Raw genomic sequence first — 14417 nt, 5'->3', positions numbered from 1 at the left:
TTTATTCTTATATCCCTCGAGTACGTGTGGAGCGTGCGGCGATGGACAACACGCGGCACTGCTCTCGCCCAATCATAACCATGAAGTTAAGCGTTCTGGCGCGATGGCAGAGCTAGGATAGGTGACCTCCCTGAGAAGACCTCGTGATGCGACCGTTTACGTAAATTATGGATAAAACAGTCAAATAATTGTTTTTAATGAGTTATCCGTCTCCGGAGTATTCTGCGTCATACCCTTCCGCACAGAACCGGCTCACGACAACAAAAATCGATAAATGTCCTCAGAAAATAGAAAAAAAAATAAAAAGAAGGAAATAGCGAATGTAAAGCTATTATTATGCCTGGGATACGATAAAATGGAACCGGAATCGAATTTCGAACTTCCTAAGCGGATTTCTCGAGGAAACGAAAGCTCAACAGAAGCGGAAAATCGCAAATTAGAGGGTCTTAAGAGAAGGAATTCGGCTAAAATCTCACCAGCTCATTGCGGAGTAACGAGTCTCGTTCGTTTGCCCGTTTACAATCAAATTAGCCTACAATTTTGTCCAAATCCGGCAGTGCCCGAGCTACGTTGATTTCAGTCGAAATAATTGTTTTTAATGAGTTAACCGTCTCCGGAGTAATCTGGGTCATACCCTTCCGCACAGAACCGGCTCACGACAACAAAAATCGATAATTTTTCCCAGAAAATAGAAAAAAATAAGAAAAAGAAAATAACGAATGTAAAGCTATTATTATGCCTGGGATACGACAAAATAAAATCGGAATCGAATTTCGAACTTCCTAAGCGGATTTCTCGAGTAAACGAAAGCTTAACAGAAGCGGTAAATCAAAAATTAGAGGGTCTTAGAGAACGAATTCGGCTAAAATCTCGTCAGCTCATTGCGTAGTAATGAGTCTCGTCCGTTTGCCCGTTTACAATTAAATTGGCCTACAATTTTGTCCAAATCCGGCAGTGCCCGAGCTACTTTCATTTCACTATCTGGTCCCGATCGAGATTCAGATGATTTGAGCCAAAAATCGTCTGCCAACAAGTAATCAAAAATAGAAAAACACGAAAAGGGGTGAAACACGAGGACTTTCTCAGGGGGTCACCCATCCTATTACTGCTCTCGCCCAAGCACGCTTAACTTCGGAGTTCTGATGGGATCCGGTGCATTAGTACTGGTATGATCGCACCCGACATTGAGTGGGATGTTTATTCTTATATCCCTCGAGTACGTGTGGAGCGGGCGGCGATGGACAACACGCGGCACTGCTCTCGCCCAATCATAACCATGAAGTTAAGCGTTCTGGCGCGATGGCAGAGCTAGGATGGGTGACCTCCCTGGGAAGACCTCGTGTTGCGACCGTTTACGTAAATTATGGATAAAACAGTCGAAATATTATTTTTAATGAGTTAACCGTCTCTGGAGTAATCTGCGTCATACCCATTCCGCACAGAACCGGCTCACGACAACAAAAATCGATAAATGTTCACAGAAAATAGAAAAAAATAAGAAGAAGGAAATAACGAATGTAAAGCTATTATTATGCCTGGGATACGATAAAATGGAACCGGAATCGAATTTCGAACTTCCTAAGCGGATTTCTCGAGGAAACGAAAGCTTAACAGAAGCGGTAAATCGCAAATTAGAGGGTCTTAGAAAAGGAATTCAGCTAAAATCTCGTCAACTCATTGCGTAGTAATGAGTCTCGTCCGTTTGCCCGTTTACAATCAAATTAGCCTACAATTTTGTCCTAAATCCGGCAGTGCCCGAGCTACTTTCATTTCACATGTCTTATCTGGTCCCGATCGATATTCAGATGATTTATAGCCGAAAATCGTCTGTCAAAAAGTAATCAAAATAGAAAAACACAAAAAGGGTGCAACACGAGGACTCCCAGGGGGTCACCCATCCTAGAACTGCTCTCGCCCAAGCACGCTGCTTAACTTCGGAGTTCTGATGGGATCCGGTGCATTAGTGCTAGTATAATCGCACGCGACATTGAGTGGGATGTTTATTCTTATATCCCTCGAGTACGTGTGGAGCGGGCGGCGATGTACAACACGCGGCACTGCTCTCGCCCAATCCTAACCATGAAGTTAAGCGTTCATGGCGCGATGGCGGAGCTAGGATGGGTAACCTCCCTGGGAAGACCTCGTGTCGCGACCGTTTACGTAAATTATGGATAAAACAGTCGAAATAATTGTTTTTAATGAGTTAACCGTCTCCGAGTAATCTGCGTCATACCCTTCCGCACAGAACCGGCTCACGACAACAAAAATCGATAAATGTTCACAGAAAATAGAAAAAAAAATAAGAAGAAGGAAATAACGAATATAAAGCTATTATTATGCCTGGGATACGATAGAATGGAACCGGAATCGAATTTCGAACTTCCTAAGCGGATTTCTCGAGGAAACGAAAACTTAACAGAAGCGGTAAATCGCAAATTAGAGGGTCTTAGAAAAGGAATTCGGCTAAATCTCGTCAGCTCATTGCGTAGTAATGAGTCTCGTCTGTTTGCCCGTTTACAATCAAATTAGCCTACAATTTTGTCGAAAATCTGGCAGTGCCCGAGCTACTTTCATTTCACATGTCTTATCTGGTCCCGATCGAGATTCAGATGATTTAAGCCGAAAATCGTCTGTCAAAAAGTAATCAAAAATAGAAAAACACGAAAAGGGGTGCAACACGAGGACTTCCCAGGGGGTCACCCATCCTAATACTAGCTCTCGCCCAAGCACGCTTGACTTCGGAGTTAAGATGGGATCCGGTGCATTAGTGCTGGTATGATCGCACCCGACATTGAGTGGGATGTTTATTCTTATATCCCTCGAGTACGTGTGGAGCGGGCGGCGATGGACAACACGCGGCACTGCCCTCGCCCAATCATAACCATGAAGTTAATCGTTCTGACGCGATGGCAGAGGCTAGGATGGGTGACCTCCGTGGGAAGACCTCGTGTCGCGACCGTTTACGTAAATTATGGATAAAATAGTCGAAATAATTGTTTTTAATGAGTTAACCGTCTCCTGGAGTATCTGCGTCATACCCTTCCGCACAGAACCTGTTCACGACAACAAAAATCGATAAATGTTCACAGAAAATAGAAAAAAAATAAGAAGAAGGAAATAACGAATGTAAAGCTATTATTATGCCTGGGATACGATAAAATGGAACCGGAATCGAATTTCGAACTTCCTAAGCGGATTTCTCGAGGAAACGAAAACCTAACAGAAGCGGTAAATCGCAAATTAGAGGGTCTTAGAGAAGGAATTCGGCTAAAATCTCGTCATCTCATTGCATAGCAATGAGTCTCGTCCGTTTGCCCGTTTACAATCAAATTAGCCTACAATTTTGTCCAAATCCGGCAGTGCCCGGGCTACTTTCATTTCACATGTCTTATCTGGTCCCGATCGAGATTCAGATGATTTGAGCCTAAAATCGTCTGTCAACTAGTAATCAAAAATAGAAAAACACGAAAAAGGGTGCAACACGAGGACTTCCGAGGGGATCACCCATCCTAGTACTGCTCTCACCCAAGCACGCTTAACTTTGGAGTTCTGATGGGATCCGGTGCATTAGTGCTGGTATGATCGCACCCGACATTGAGTGGGATGTTTATTCATATATCCCTCGACTACGTGTGGAGCGGGCGGCGATGGACAACACGCGGCACTGCTCTCGCCCAATCATAACCATGAAGTTAAGCGTTCTGGCGCGATGGCAGAGCTAGGATGGGTGACCTCCCTGGGAAGACCTCGTGTCGCGACCGTTTACGTAAATTATGGATAAATAGTCGAAATAATTGTTTTTATTGAGTTAACCGTCTTCGGAGTAATCTGCGTCATACCCTTCCGCACAGAACCGGCTCACGACAACAAAAATCGATAAATGTTCCCAGAAAGTAGAAAAAAAATAAGAAGAAGGAAATAACGAATGTAAAGCTATTATTATTCCTGGGATACGATAAAATGGAACCGGAATAGAATTTCCAACTTCCTAAGCGGATTTCTCGAGAAACGAAAGCTTAACAGAAGCGTTAAATCACAAATTAGATGGGTCTTAGAGAAGGAATTCGGCTAAAATCTCGTCAGCTCATTGCGTAGTAATGAGTCTCGTCCGTTTGCCCGTTTACAATCAAATTAGCGTACAATTTTGTCCAAATCCGGCAATGCCCGAGCTACTTTCATTTCACATGTCTTATCTGGTCACGACAGAGATTCAGATGATTTGAGCCAAAAATCGTCTGTCAACAAGTAATCAAAAATAGAAAAACACAAAAAGGGGTGCAACACGAGGACTTCCAGGGGGTCACCCATCCTAGTACTGCTCTCGCTCAAGCACGCTTAACTTCGGAGTTCTGATGAGATCCGGTGCATTAGTGCTGGTATGATCGCACCCGACATTAGGTGGGATGTTTATTCTTATATCCCTCGAGTACGTGTGGAGCGGGCGGCGATGGACAACACGCGGCACTGCGCTCGCCCAATCATAACCATGAAGTTAAGCGTTCTGGCGCGATGGCAGAGCTAGGATGGGTGAGCTCCCTGGGAAGACCTCGTGTCGGCGACCGTTTACGTAAATTATGGATAAAACAGTCGAAATATTATTTTTAATGAGTTAACCGTCTCCGGAGTAATCTGCGTCATACCCTTCCGCACAGAACCGGCTCACGACAACAAAAATCGATAAATGTTCACAGAAAATAGAAAAAAAAGTAAGAAGAAGGAAATAACGAATGTAAAGCTATTATTATGCCTGGGATACGATAAAATGGAACCGGAATCGAATTTCGAACTTCCTAAGCGGATTTCTCGAAGAAACGAAAGCTTAACAGAAGCAGGTAAATCGCAAATTAGAGGGTCTTAGAGAAGGAATTCGGCTAAAATCTCGTCAGCTCATTGCGTAGTAATTAGTCTCGTTCTGTTGCCCGTTTACAATCAAATTAGGCTACAATTTTGTCCAAATCCGGCAGTGCCCGAGCTACGTTGATTTCACATGTCTTATCTGATCCAGATCGAGATTCAGATGATTTGAGCCGAAAATCGTCTGTCAACAAGAATCAAAAATAGAAAACACGAAAAGGGGTGCCAACACGAGGACTTCCCAGGGGGGTCACCCATTCTAGTACTGCTCTCGCCCAAGCACGCTTAACTTCGCAGTTCTGATGGGATCCGAGGCATTAGTGCTGGTATGATGGCACCCGACATTGAGTGGGATGTTTATTCTTATATCCCTCGAGTACGTGTGGAGCGGGCGGCGATGGACAACACGCGGCAGTACTCTCGCCCAATCAGAACCATGAAGTTAGCGTTCTGGAGCGATGGCAGAGCTAGGATGGGTGACCTCCCTGGGAAATCCTCGTGTCGCGACCGTTTACGTAAATTAGGGCTAAAACAGTCGAAATAATTGTTTTTAATGAGTTAACCGTCTCCGGAGTAATCTGCGTCATACCCTTCAGTACAGAACCGGTTCACGACAACAAAAATCGCTAAATGTTCCCAGAAAATAGAAAAAAAAATAATAAGAAGAAAATAGCGAATGTAAAGCTATTATTATGCCTGAGATCCGATAAAATGGAACAGGAATCGAATTTCGTACTTCTTAAGCGGATTTCTCGAGGAAACGAAAGCTTAACAGAAGCGGAAAATCGCAAATTAGAGGGTCTTAGAGAAGGAATTCGGCTAAAATCTCGCCAGCTCATTGCGGAGTAATGAGTCTCGTTTGTTTGCCCGTTTACAATCAAATTAGCCTACAATTTTGTCCAAATCCGGCAGTGCACGAGTTACGTTGATTTCACACGTCTTATCTGGTCCCGATCGAGATTCAGATGATTTGAGCCGAAAATCATATGTCAAAAATTAATAAAAAATAGAAAAACACAAATAGGGGTGCAACACGAGGACTTTCCAGGGGGTCACCCATCCTAGTACTGCTCTCGCCCAAGCACGCTTAACTTCCGAGTTCTGATGGGATCCGGAGCATTAGTGCTAGTATGATCGCACCCGACATTGAGTGGGATGTTTATTCTTATATCCCTCGAGTACGTGTGGAGCGGGCGACGATGGACAACATGCGGCACTGATCTCGCCCAATCATAACCAGGAAGTTAAGCGTTCTGGCGCGATGGCAGAGCTAGGATGGGTGACCTCCCTGGGAAGACCTCGTGTCGCGACCGTTTACGTAAATTATGGATAAAACAGTCGAAATAATTGTTTTTAATGAGTTAACCGTCCCCGGAGTAATATGTGTCATACCCTTCCGCACATAACCGGCTCACGAGAACAAAAATCGCTAAATGTTCGCAGAAAATAGGAAAAAAATAAGAAGAAGGAAATAGCGAATGTAAAGCTATTATTATAAACCTAGGATACGATAAAATGGAACCGGAATCGAATTTCAAACTTCCTAAGCGGATTTCTCGAGGAAACGAAATCTTAACTGAAGCAGTGAATCGCAAATTAGAGGGTCTTACACAAGGAATTCGGCTAAAATCTCGTGAGCTCATTGCGTACTAATGAGTCTCGTTCGTTTGCCCGTTTACAATCAAACTAGCCTAAAATTTTGTCCAAATCCTGCAGTGCCCGAGCTACGTTGATTTTACAAGTCTTATCTGGTCCCGATCGAGATTCAGATGATTTGATCCGAAAATCGTCTGTCAACAAGTAATCAAAATAGAAAAGCACGAAAAGGGATGCAACACGAGGACTTCCCAGGGGGTCAACCATCCTAGTACTGCTCTCGCCCAAGCATGCTTAACTTCGGAGTTCTGATGGGATCCGAAGCATTAGTGCTGGTATGATCGCACCCGACATTGAGTGGGATGTTTATTCTTATATCCCTCGAGTACCTGTGGTGCGGGCGGCGATGGACAACACACGGCACTGCTCTCGCCCATTCAGAACCATGAAGTTAAGTGTTCTGTCACGATGGCAGAGCTAGGATGGGTGACCTCCCTGGGATGTCCTCGTGTCGCGACCGTTTACGTAAATTATAGCTAAAACAGTCGAAATAATTGTTTTTTAATGAGTTAACCATCTCCAGAGTAATCTGCGTCATAACCTTCCGCACAGAACCGGCTCACTACAACAAAAATCGCTAAATGTTCCCAGAAAATAGAAAAATAATAAGAAGAAGGAAATAGTGAATGTAAAGCTATTTTTATGCCTGGGATACGTTAAAATGGAACCGGAATCGAATTTCGAACTTTCTTAGCGGATTTCTCGAGGAAACGGAACATTAACAGAAGCAATAAATCGCAAATTAGAGGGTCTTAGAGAAGAAATTTAGCTAAAATCTCGCGAGCACTTTGCGGAGTAATGAGTCTCGTCCGTTTGTCCGTTTACAATAAAATTAGCCTACTATTTTGTCCAAATCCGGCAGTACCCGAGCTACGCTGATTTCACATGTCTTATTTGGTCCTTATCGAGTTTCAGATGATTTGAGCCGAAAATCGTCCGTCAACAAGTAATCAAAAATAGAAAAACACGAAAAGGTGTACAACACGAGGACTTCACAGGGGGTTACCCATCCTAGTACTGCTCTCTCCCAAGCACGCTTAACTTCAGAGTTATGATGGGATCCGGTGCATTAGTGCTGGTATGATCGCACCAGACATTGAGTGGGATGTTTATTCTTATATCCCTTAAGTACGTGTAGAGCGGGCGGCGATGGACAACACGCGGCACTGCTCTCGCCCAATCATAACCATGAAGTTAAGCGTTCTGGCGCGATGGCAGTGCTAGGATGGGTGACCTCCCTGGGAAGACCTCGTGTCACGACCGTTTACATAAATTATGGATAAAACAGTCGAAATAATTGTTTTTAATGAGTTAACCGTCTCCGGAGTAATCTGCGTCATACCCTTCCGCACAGAACCGGCTCACGACAACAAAAATCGATACAGAAAATAGAAAAAAATAAGAAGAAGAAATAGTGAATGTAAAGCTATTATTATGCTTGGGATACGATAAAATGGAACTGGAATCGAATTTAGAACTTCCTAAGCGGATTTCTCGAGGAAACGGAAGCTTAACAGAAGCGGTAAATTGCCAAATTAGAGGGTCTTAGAGAAGGAATTCGGCTAAAATCTCGTCAGCTCATTTCGTAGTAAAGAGTCTTGGTCGTTTGCCCGTTTACAATCAAATTAGCCTACAATTTTGTCCAAATCCGGCAGTGCCCGAGCTACGTTGATTTCTCATGTCTTATCTGGTCACGATCAAGGTTCAGATGATTTGAGCCGAAAATAGTCTGTCAACAAGTAATCAAAATAGAAAAAGACGAAAAAGTGTGCAACACGAGGACTTCCCTGGGGTTCACCCATCATAGTACTGCTCTCGTTCAAGCACGCTTAACTTCGGAGTTCTAATGGGATCTGGTGCATTGGTGCTGGTATGATCGCACCCGACCTTGAGTTGGATGTATATTCTAATAACCCTCGAGTACGTATGGAGCGGGCGGCGATGGACAACACGCGGCACTGCTCTCGCCCAATCATAACCCTGACGTTAAGCGTTCTGGCGCGATGGCAGAGCTAGGATGGGTGACCTCCCTGGGAAGTCCTCGTGTCGCAACCATTTGCGTAAATTATGGGAAAAACAGTCGAAATAATTGTTTTTAATGAGTTAACCGTCTCCGGAGTAATCTGCGTCATACCCTTCCGCACAGAGCTGGCTAACGACAACAAAAATCGCTAAATGTTCCCAGAAAAATGAAAAAAAATAAGAAGAAGAAAATAGCGAATGTAAAGCTATTATTATGCCAGGGATACGATAAAATAGAACCGAAATCGAATTTCGAACTGGCTAAGCGGATTTCTCGAGGAAATGGAAGCTTAAATAGAACCGGAATCGAATTTAGAGAAGGAATTCGGCTAAAATCTCGTCAGCTCATTGCGGATTAATGAGTCTCGTTCGTTTTGCCCTGTTACAATAAAATTAACCTACAATTTTGTCCAAATCAGGCAGTGCCCGAGCTACGTTGATTTCCCATGTCTTATTTGTTCACGATCGAGATTCAGATGATTTGAGTCGAAAATCGTCTGTCCAAATCAGGCAGTGCCTGAGCTACGTTGATTTCCCATGGGTGACCTCCCTGGGAAGACCACGTGTCGCGACCGTTTACATAAATTATGGATAAAACAGTTGAAATAATTGTTTTTAATGAGTTAACCGTCTCCGGAGTAATCTGTGTCATACCCTTCCGCACAGTACCGGCTCACGACAACAAAAATCGATAAATGTTCCCAGAAAATAGAAAAAAATTAAGAAGAAGAAATAGCGAATGTAAAGCTATTATTATGCCTGGGATACGATAAATGGAACCGGAATCGAATTTAGAACATCCTAAGCGGATTTCTCGAAGAAACGAAAGCTTAACAGAAGCGGTAAATCGCAAATTAGAGGGTCTTAGAGAAGAAATTCGGCTAAAATCTCGTCAGCTCATTGCGTAGTAATGAGTCTTGTTCGTTTGCCCGTTTTAAAATCAAATTAGCCTACAATTTTGTCCAAATCCGGCTGTGCCCGAGCTACGTTGATTTCACATGTCATATCTGGTCCCGATCGAGATTCAGATGATTTGAGCCAAAAATCGTCTGTCAACAAGTAATCAAAAATAGAAAAACACGAAAAAGGGTGCAACACGAGGACTTCCCAGGGGGTCACCCACCCTAGTACTGCTCTCGCCCAAGCACGCATAACTTCGGAGTTATGATGGGATCCGGTGCATTAGTGCTGGTATGATAGCACCCGACATTGAGTGGGATGTTTATTCTTATATCCCTCGAGTACGTGTGGAGCGTGCGGCGATGGACAACACGCGGCACTGCTCTCGCCCAATCATAACCATGAAGTTAAGCGTTCTGGCGCGATGGCAGAGCTAGGATAGGTGACCTCCCTGAGAAGACCTCGTGATGCGACCGTTTACGTAAATTATGGATAAAACAGTCAAATAATTGTTTTTAATGAGTTATCCGTCTCCGGAGTATTCTGCGTCATACCCTTCCGCACAGAACCGGCTCACGACAACAAAAATCGATAAATGTCCTCAGAAAATAGAAAAAAAAATAAAAAGAAGGAAATAGCGAATGTAAAGCTATTATTATGCCTGGGATACGATAAAATGGAACCGGAATCGAATTTCGAACTTCCTAAGCGGATTTCTCGAGGAAACGAAAGCTCAACAGAAGCGGAAAATCGCAAATTAGAGGGTCTTAGAGAAGGAATTCGGCTAAAATCTCACCAGCTCATTGCGGAGTAACGAGTCTCGTTCGTTTGCCCGTTTACAATCAAATTAGCCTACAATTTTGTCCAAATCCGGCAGTGCCCGAGCTACGTTGATTTCAGTCGAAATAATTGTTTTTAATGAGTTAACCGTCTCCGGAGTAATCTGGGTCATACCCTTCCGCACAGAACCGGCTCACGACAACAAAAATCGATAATTTTTCCCAGAAAATAGAAAAAAATAAGAAAAAGAAAATAACGAATGTAAAGCTATTATTATGCCTGGGATACGACAAAATAAAATCGGAATCGAATTTCGAACTTCCTAAGCGGATTTCTCGAGTAAACGAAAGCTTAACAGAAGCGGTAAATCAAAAATTAGAGGGTCTTAGAGAACGAATTCGGCTAAAATCTCGTCAGCTCATTGCGTAGTAATGAGTCTCGTCCGTTTGCCCGTTTACAATTAAATTGGCCTACAATTTTGTCCAAATCCGGCAGTGCCCGAGCTACTTTCATTTCACTATCTGGTCCCGATCGAGATTCAGATGATTTGAGCCAAAAATCGTCTGCCAACAAGTAATCAAAATAGAAAAACACGAAAAGGGGTGAAACACGAGGACTTTCTCAGGGGGTCACCCATCCTATTACTGCTCTCGCCCAAGCACGCTTAACTTCGGAGTTCTGATGGGATCCGGTGCATTAGTACTGGTATGATCGCACCCGACATTGAGTGGGATGTTTATTCTTATATCCCTCGAGTACGTGTGGAGCGGGCGGCGATGGACAACACGCGGCACTGCTCTCGCCCAATCATAACCATGAAGTTAAGCGTTCTGGCGCGATGGCAGAGCTAGGATGGGTGACCTCCCTGGGAAGACCTCGTGTTGCGACCGTTTACGTAAATTATTGATAAAACAGTCGAAATATTATTTTTAATGAGTTAACCGTCTCTGGAGTAATCTGCGTCATACCCTTCCGCACAGAACCGGCTCACGACAACAAAAATCGATAAATGTTCACAGAAAATAGAAAAAAATAAGAAGAAGGAAATAACGAATGTAAAGCTATTATTATGCCTGGGATACGATAAAATGGAACCGGAATCGAATTTCGAACTTCCTAAGCGGATTTCTCGAGGAAACGAAAGCTTAACAGAAGCGGTACATCGCAAATTAGAGGGTCTTAGAAAAGGAATTCAGCTAAAATCTCGTCAACTCATTGCGTAGTAATGAGTCTCGTCCGTTTGCCCGTTTACAATTAAATTAGCCTACAATTTTGTCCAAATCCGGCAGTGCCCGAGCTACTTTCATTTCACATGTCTTATCTGGTCCCGATCGAGATTCAGATGATTTATGCCGAAAATCGTCTGTCAAAAAGTAATCAAAAATAGAAAAACACAAAAAGGGTGCAACACGAGGACTCCCAGGGGGTCACCCATCCTAGAACTGCTCTCGCCCAAGCACGCTGCTTAACTTCGGAGTTCTGATGGGATCCAATGCATTAGTGCTAGTATGATCGCACGCGACATTGAGTGGGATGTTTATTCTTATATCCCTCGAGTACGTGTGGAGCGGGCGGCGATGTACAACACGCGGCACTGCTCTCGCCCAATCCTAACCATGAAGTTAAGCGTTCTGGCGCGATGGCGGAGCTAGGATGGGTAACCTCCCTGAGAAGACCTCGTGTCGCGACCGTTTACGTAAATTATGGATAAAATAGTCGAAATATTATTTTTAATGAGTTAACCGTCTCTGGAGTAATCTGCGTCATACCCTTCCGCACAGAACCGGCTCACGACAACAAAAATCGATAAATGTTCACAGAAAATAGAAAAAAATAAGAAGAAGGAAATAACGAATGTAAAGCTATTATTATGCCTGGGATACGATAAAATGGAACCGGAATCGAATTTCGAACTTCCTAAGCGGATTTCTCGAGGAAACGAAAGCTTAACAGAAGCGGTAAATCGCAAATTAGAGGGTCTTAGAAAAGGAATTCGGCTAAAATCTCGTCAGCTCATTGCGTAGTAATGAGTCTCGTCTTTTTGCCCGTTTACAATCAAATTAGCCTACAATTTTGTCGAAATCTGGCAGTGCCCGAGCTACTTTCATTTCACATGTCTTATCTGGTCCCGATCGAGATTCAGATGATTTAAGCCGAAAATCGTCTGTCAAAAAGTAATCAAAAATAGAAAAACACGAAAAGGGGTGCAACACGAGGACTTCCCAGGGGGTCACCCATCCTAATACTGCTCTCGCCCAAGCACGCTTGACTTCGGAGTTAAGATGGGATCCGGTGCATTAGTGCTGGTATGATCGCACCCGACATTGAGTGGGATGTTTATTCTTATATCCCTCGAGTACGTGTGGAGCGGGCGGCGATGGACAACACGCGGCACTGCTCTCGCCCAATCATAACCATGAAGTTAAGCGTTCTGGCGCGATGGCAGAGCTAGGATGGGTGACCTCCCTGGGAAGACCTCGTGTTGCGACCGTTTACGTAAATTATTGATAAAACAGTCGAAATATTATTTTTAATGAGTTAACCGTCTCTGGAGTAATCTGCGTCATACCCTTCCGCACAGAACCGGCTCACGACAACAAAAATCGATAAATGTTCACAGAAAATAGAAAAAAAATAAGAAGAAGGAAATAACGAATGTAAAGCTATTATTATGCCTGGGATACGATAAAATGGAACCGGAATCGAATTTCGAACTTCCTAAGCGGATTTCTCGAGGAAACGAAAGCTTAACAGAAGCGGTAAATCGCAAATTAGAGGGTCTTAGAAAAGGAATTCGGCTAAAATCTCGTCAGCTCATTGCGTAGTAATGAGTCTCGTCTGTTTGCCCGTTTACAATCAAATTAGCCTACAATTTTGTCGAAATCTGGCAGTGCCCGAGCTACTTTCATTTCACATGTCTTATCTGGTCCCGATCGAGATTCAGATGATTTAAGCCGAAAATCGTCTGTCAAAAAGTAATCAAAAATAGAAAAACACGAAAAGGGGTGCAACACGAGGACTTCCCAGGGGGTCACCCATCCTAATACTGCTCTCGCCCAAGCACGCTTGACTTCGGAGTTAAGATGGGATCCGGTGCATTAGTGCTGGTATGATATGTTTATTCTTATATCCCTCGAGTACGTGTGGAGCGGGCGGCGATGGACAACACGCGGCACTGCCCTCGCCCAATCATAACCATGAAGTTAATCGTTCTGACGCGATGGCAGAGGTAGGATGGGTGACCTCCGTGGGAAGACCTCGTGTCGCGACCGTTTTCGTAAATTATGGATAAAATAGTCGAAATAATTGTTTTTAATGAGTTAACCGTCTCCGGAGTTATATGCGTCATACCCTTCCGCACAGAACATGTTCACGACAACAAAAATCGATAAATGTTCCCAGAAAATAGAAAAAAAAAGAAGAAGAAGGAAATAACGAATGTAAAGCTATTATTATGCCTGGGATACGATAAAATGGAACCGGAATCGAATTTCGAACTTCCTAAGCGGATTTCTCGAGGAAACGAAAACTTAACAGAAGCGGTAAATCGCAAATTAGAGGGTCTTAGAGAAGGAATTCGGCTAAAATCTCGTCATCTCATTGCATAGCAATGAGTCTCGTCCGTTTGCCCGTTTACAATAAAATTAGCCTACAATTTTGTCCAAATCCGGCAGTGCCCGAGCTACTTTCATTTCACATGTCTTATCTGGTCCCGATTGAGATTCAGATGATTTGAGCCGAAAATCGTCTGTCAACAAGTAATCAAAAATAGAAAAACACGAAAAAGGGTGCAACACGAGGACTTCCGAGGGGATCACCCATCCTAGTACTGCTCTCGCCCAAGCACGCTTGACTTCGGAGTTCTGATGGGATCTGGTGCATTAGTGCTGGTATGATCGCACCCGACATTGAGAGGGATGTTTATTCATATATCCCTCGACTACGTGTGGAGCGGGCGGCGATGGACAACACGCGGCACTGCTCTCGCCCAATCATAACCATGAAGTTAAGCGTTCTGGCGCGATGGCAGAGCTAGGATGGGTGACCTCCCTGGGAAGACCTCGTGTCGCGACCGTTTACGTAAATTATGGATAAATAGTCGAAATAATTGTTTTTATTGAGTTAACCGTCTTCGGAGTAATCTGCGTCATATCCTTCCGCACAGAACCGGCTCACGACAACAAAAATCGATAAATGTTCCCAGA

The 14417-nt window shown here is 43.7% G+C and overlaps 14 non-coding genes and 2 pseudogenes across 14 annotated transcripts; all 16 read right to left on the bottom strand.

Annotated features, from left to right (window-relative positions):
* Positions 1 to 1060: 1060 nt before the first annotated feature.
* Positions 1061 to 1180, bottom strand: LOC142517281 (5S ribosomal RNA). The gene has a single exon (XR_012813035.1). It is a non-coding gene; the product is annotated as a 5S ribosomal RNA (ribosomal RNA).
* A 682-nt stretch (positions 1181 to 1862) lies between these two features.
* On the bottom strand, positions 1863 to 1983 carry LOC142508779 (5S ribosomal RNA). Its single transcript, XR_012806982.1, has one exon. It is a non-coding gene; the product is annotated as a 5S ribosomal RNA (ribosomal RNA).
* Positions 1984 to 2667: 684 nt separating this feature from the next.
* On the bottom strand, positions 2668 to 2787 carry LOC142506843 (5S ribosomal RNA). Its single transcript, XR_012805118.1, has one exon. It is a non-coding gene; the product is annotated as a 5S ribosomal RNA (ribosomal RNA).
* Positions 2788 to 3471: 684 nt separating this feature from the next.
* On the bottom strand, positions 3472 to 3590 carry LOC142515509 (5S ribosomal RNA). Its single transcript, XR_012811353.1, has one exon. It is a non-coding gene; the product is annotated as a 5S ribosomal RNA (ribosomal RNA).
* A 682-nt stretch (positions 3591 to 4272) lies between these two features.
* On the bottom strand, positions 4273 to 4390 carry LOC142515430 (5S ribosomal RNA). Its single transcript, XR_012811276.1, has one exon. It is a non-coding gene; the product is annotated as a 5S ribosomal RNA (ribosomal RNA).
* A 683-nt stretch (positions 4391 to 5073) lies between these two features.
* Positions 5074 to 5194, bottom strand: LOC142509820 (5S ribosomal RNA). Its single transcript, XR_012807971.1, has one exon. It is a non-coding gene; the product is annotated as a 5S ribosomal RNA (ribosomal RNA).
* A 683-nt stretch (positions 5195 to 5877) lies between these two features.
* LOC142515777 (5S ribosomal RNA) lies at positions 5878 to 5996 on the bottom strand. The gene has a single exon (XR_012811603.1). It is a non-coding gene; the product is annotated as a 5S ribosomal RNA (ribosomal RNA).
* Positions 5997 to 6680: 684 nt separating this feature from the next.
* On the bottom strand, positions 6681 to 6799 carry LOC142515652 (5S ribosomal RNA). The gene has a single exon (XR_012811486.1). It is a non-coding gene; the product is annotated as a 5S ribosomal RNA (ribosomal RNA).
* A 684-nt stretch (positions 6800 to 7483) lies between these two features.
* On the bottom strand, positions 7484 to 7602 carry LOC142510982 (5S ribosomal RNA; annotated as a pseudogene).
* Positions 7603 to 8275: 673 nt separating this feature from the next.
* Positions 8276 to 8394, bottom strand: LOC142509756 (5S ribosomal RNA). The gene has a single exon (XR_012807912.1). It is a non-coding gene; the product is annotated as a 5S ribosomal RNA (ribosomal RNA).
* Positions 8395 to 9618: 1224 nt separating this feature from the next.
* Positions 9619 to 9737, bottom strand: LOC142517262 (5S ribosomal RNA). The gene has a single exon (XR_012813016.1). It is a non-coding gene; the product is annotated as a 5S ribosomal RNA (ribosomal RNA).
* Positions 9738 to 10811: 1074 nt separating this feature from the next.
* LOC142517280 (5S ribosomal RNA) lies at positions 10812 to 10931 on the bottom strand. Its single transcript, XR_012813034.1, has one exon. It is a non-coding gene; the product is annotated as a 5S ribosomal RNA (ribosomal RNA).
* Positions 10932 to 11611: 680 nt separating this feature from the next.
* LOC142510238 (5S ribosomal RNA) lies at positions 11612 to 11732 on the bottom strand. The gene has a single exon (XR_012808362.1). It is a non-coding gene; the product is annotated as a 5S ribosomal RNA (ribosomal RNA).
* A 681-nt stretch (positions 11733 to 12413) lies between these two features.
* LOC142515506 (5S ribosomal RNA) lies at positions 12414 to 12532 on the bottom strand. Its single transcript, XR_012811350.1, has one exon. It is a non-coding gene; the product is annotated as a 5S ribosomal RNA (ribosomal RNA).
* Positions 12533 to 13219: 687 nt separating this feature from the next.
* Positions 13220 to 13333, bottom strand: LOC142512111 (5S ribosomal RNA; annotated as a pseudogene).
* Positions 13334 to 13997: 664 nt separating this feature from the next.
* Positions 13998 to 14116, bottom strand: LOC142515088 (5S ribosomal RNA). The gene has a single exon (XR_012810950.1). It is a non-coding gene; the product is annotated as a 5S ribosomal RNA (ribosomal RNA).
* Between the last annotated feature and the right edge of the window lie 301 nt (positions 14117 to 14417).

Source organism: Primulina tabacum, chromosome 10 (genome assembly GCF_025594145.1).
Source record: "Primulina tabacum isolate GXHZ01 chromosome 10, ASM2559414v2, whole genome shotgun sequence".
NCBI classification, from domain to species: Eukaryota; Viridiplantae; Streptophyta; class Magnoliopsida; order Lamiales; family Gesneriaceae; genus Primulina; species Primulina tabacum.
Note: the sequence above shows the minus strand (reverse complement) of the source record. Positions and strands in the feature narration are given on the sequence as shown.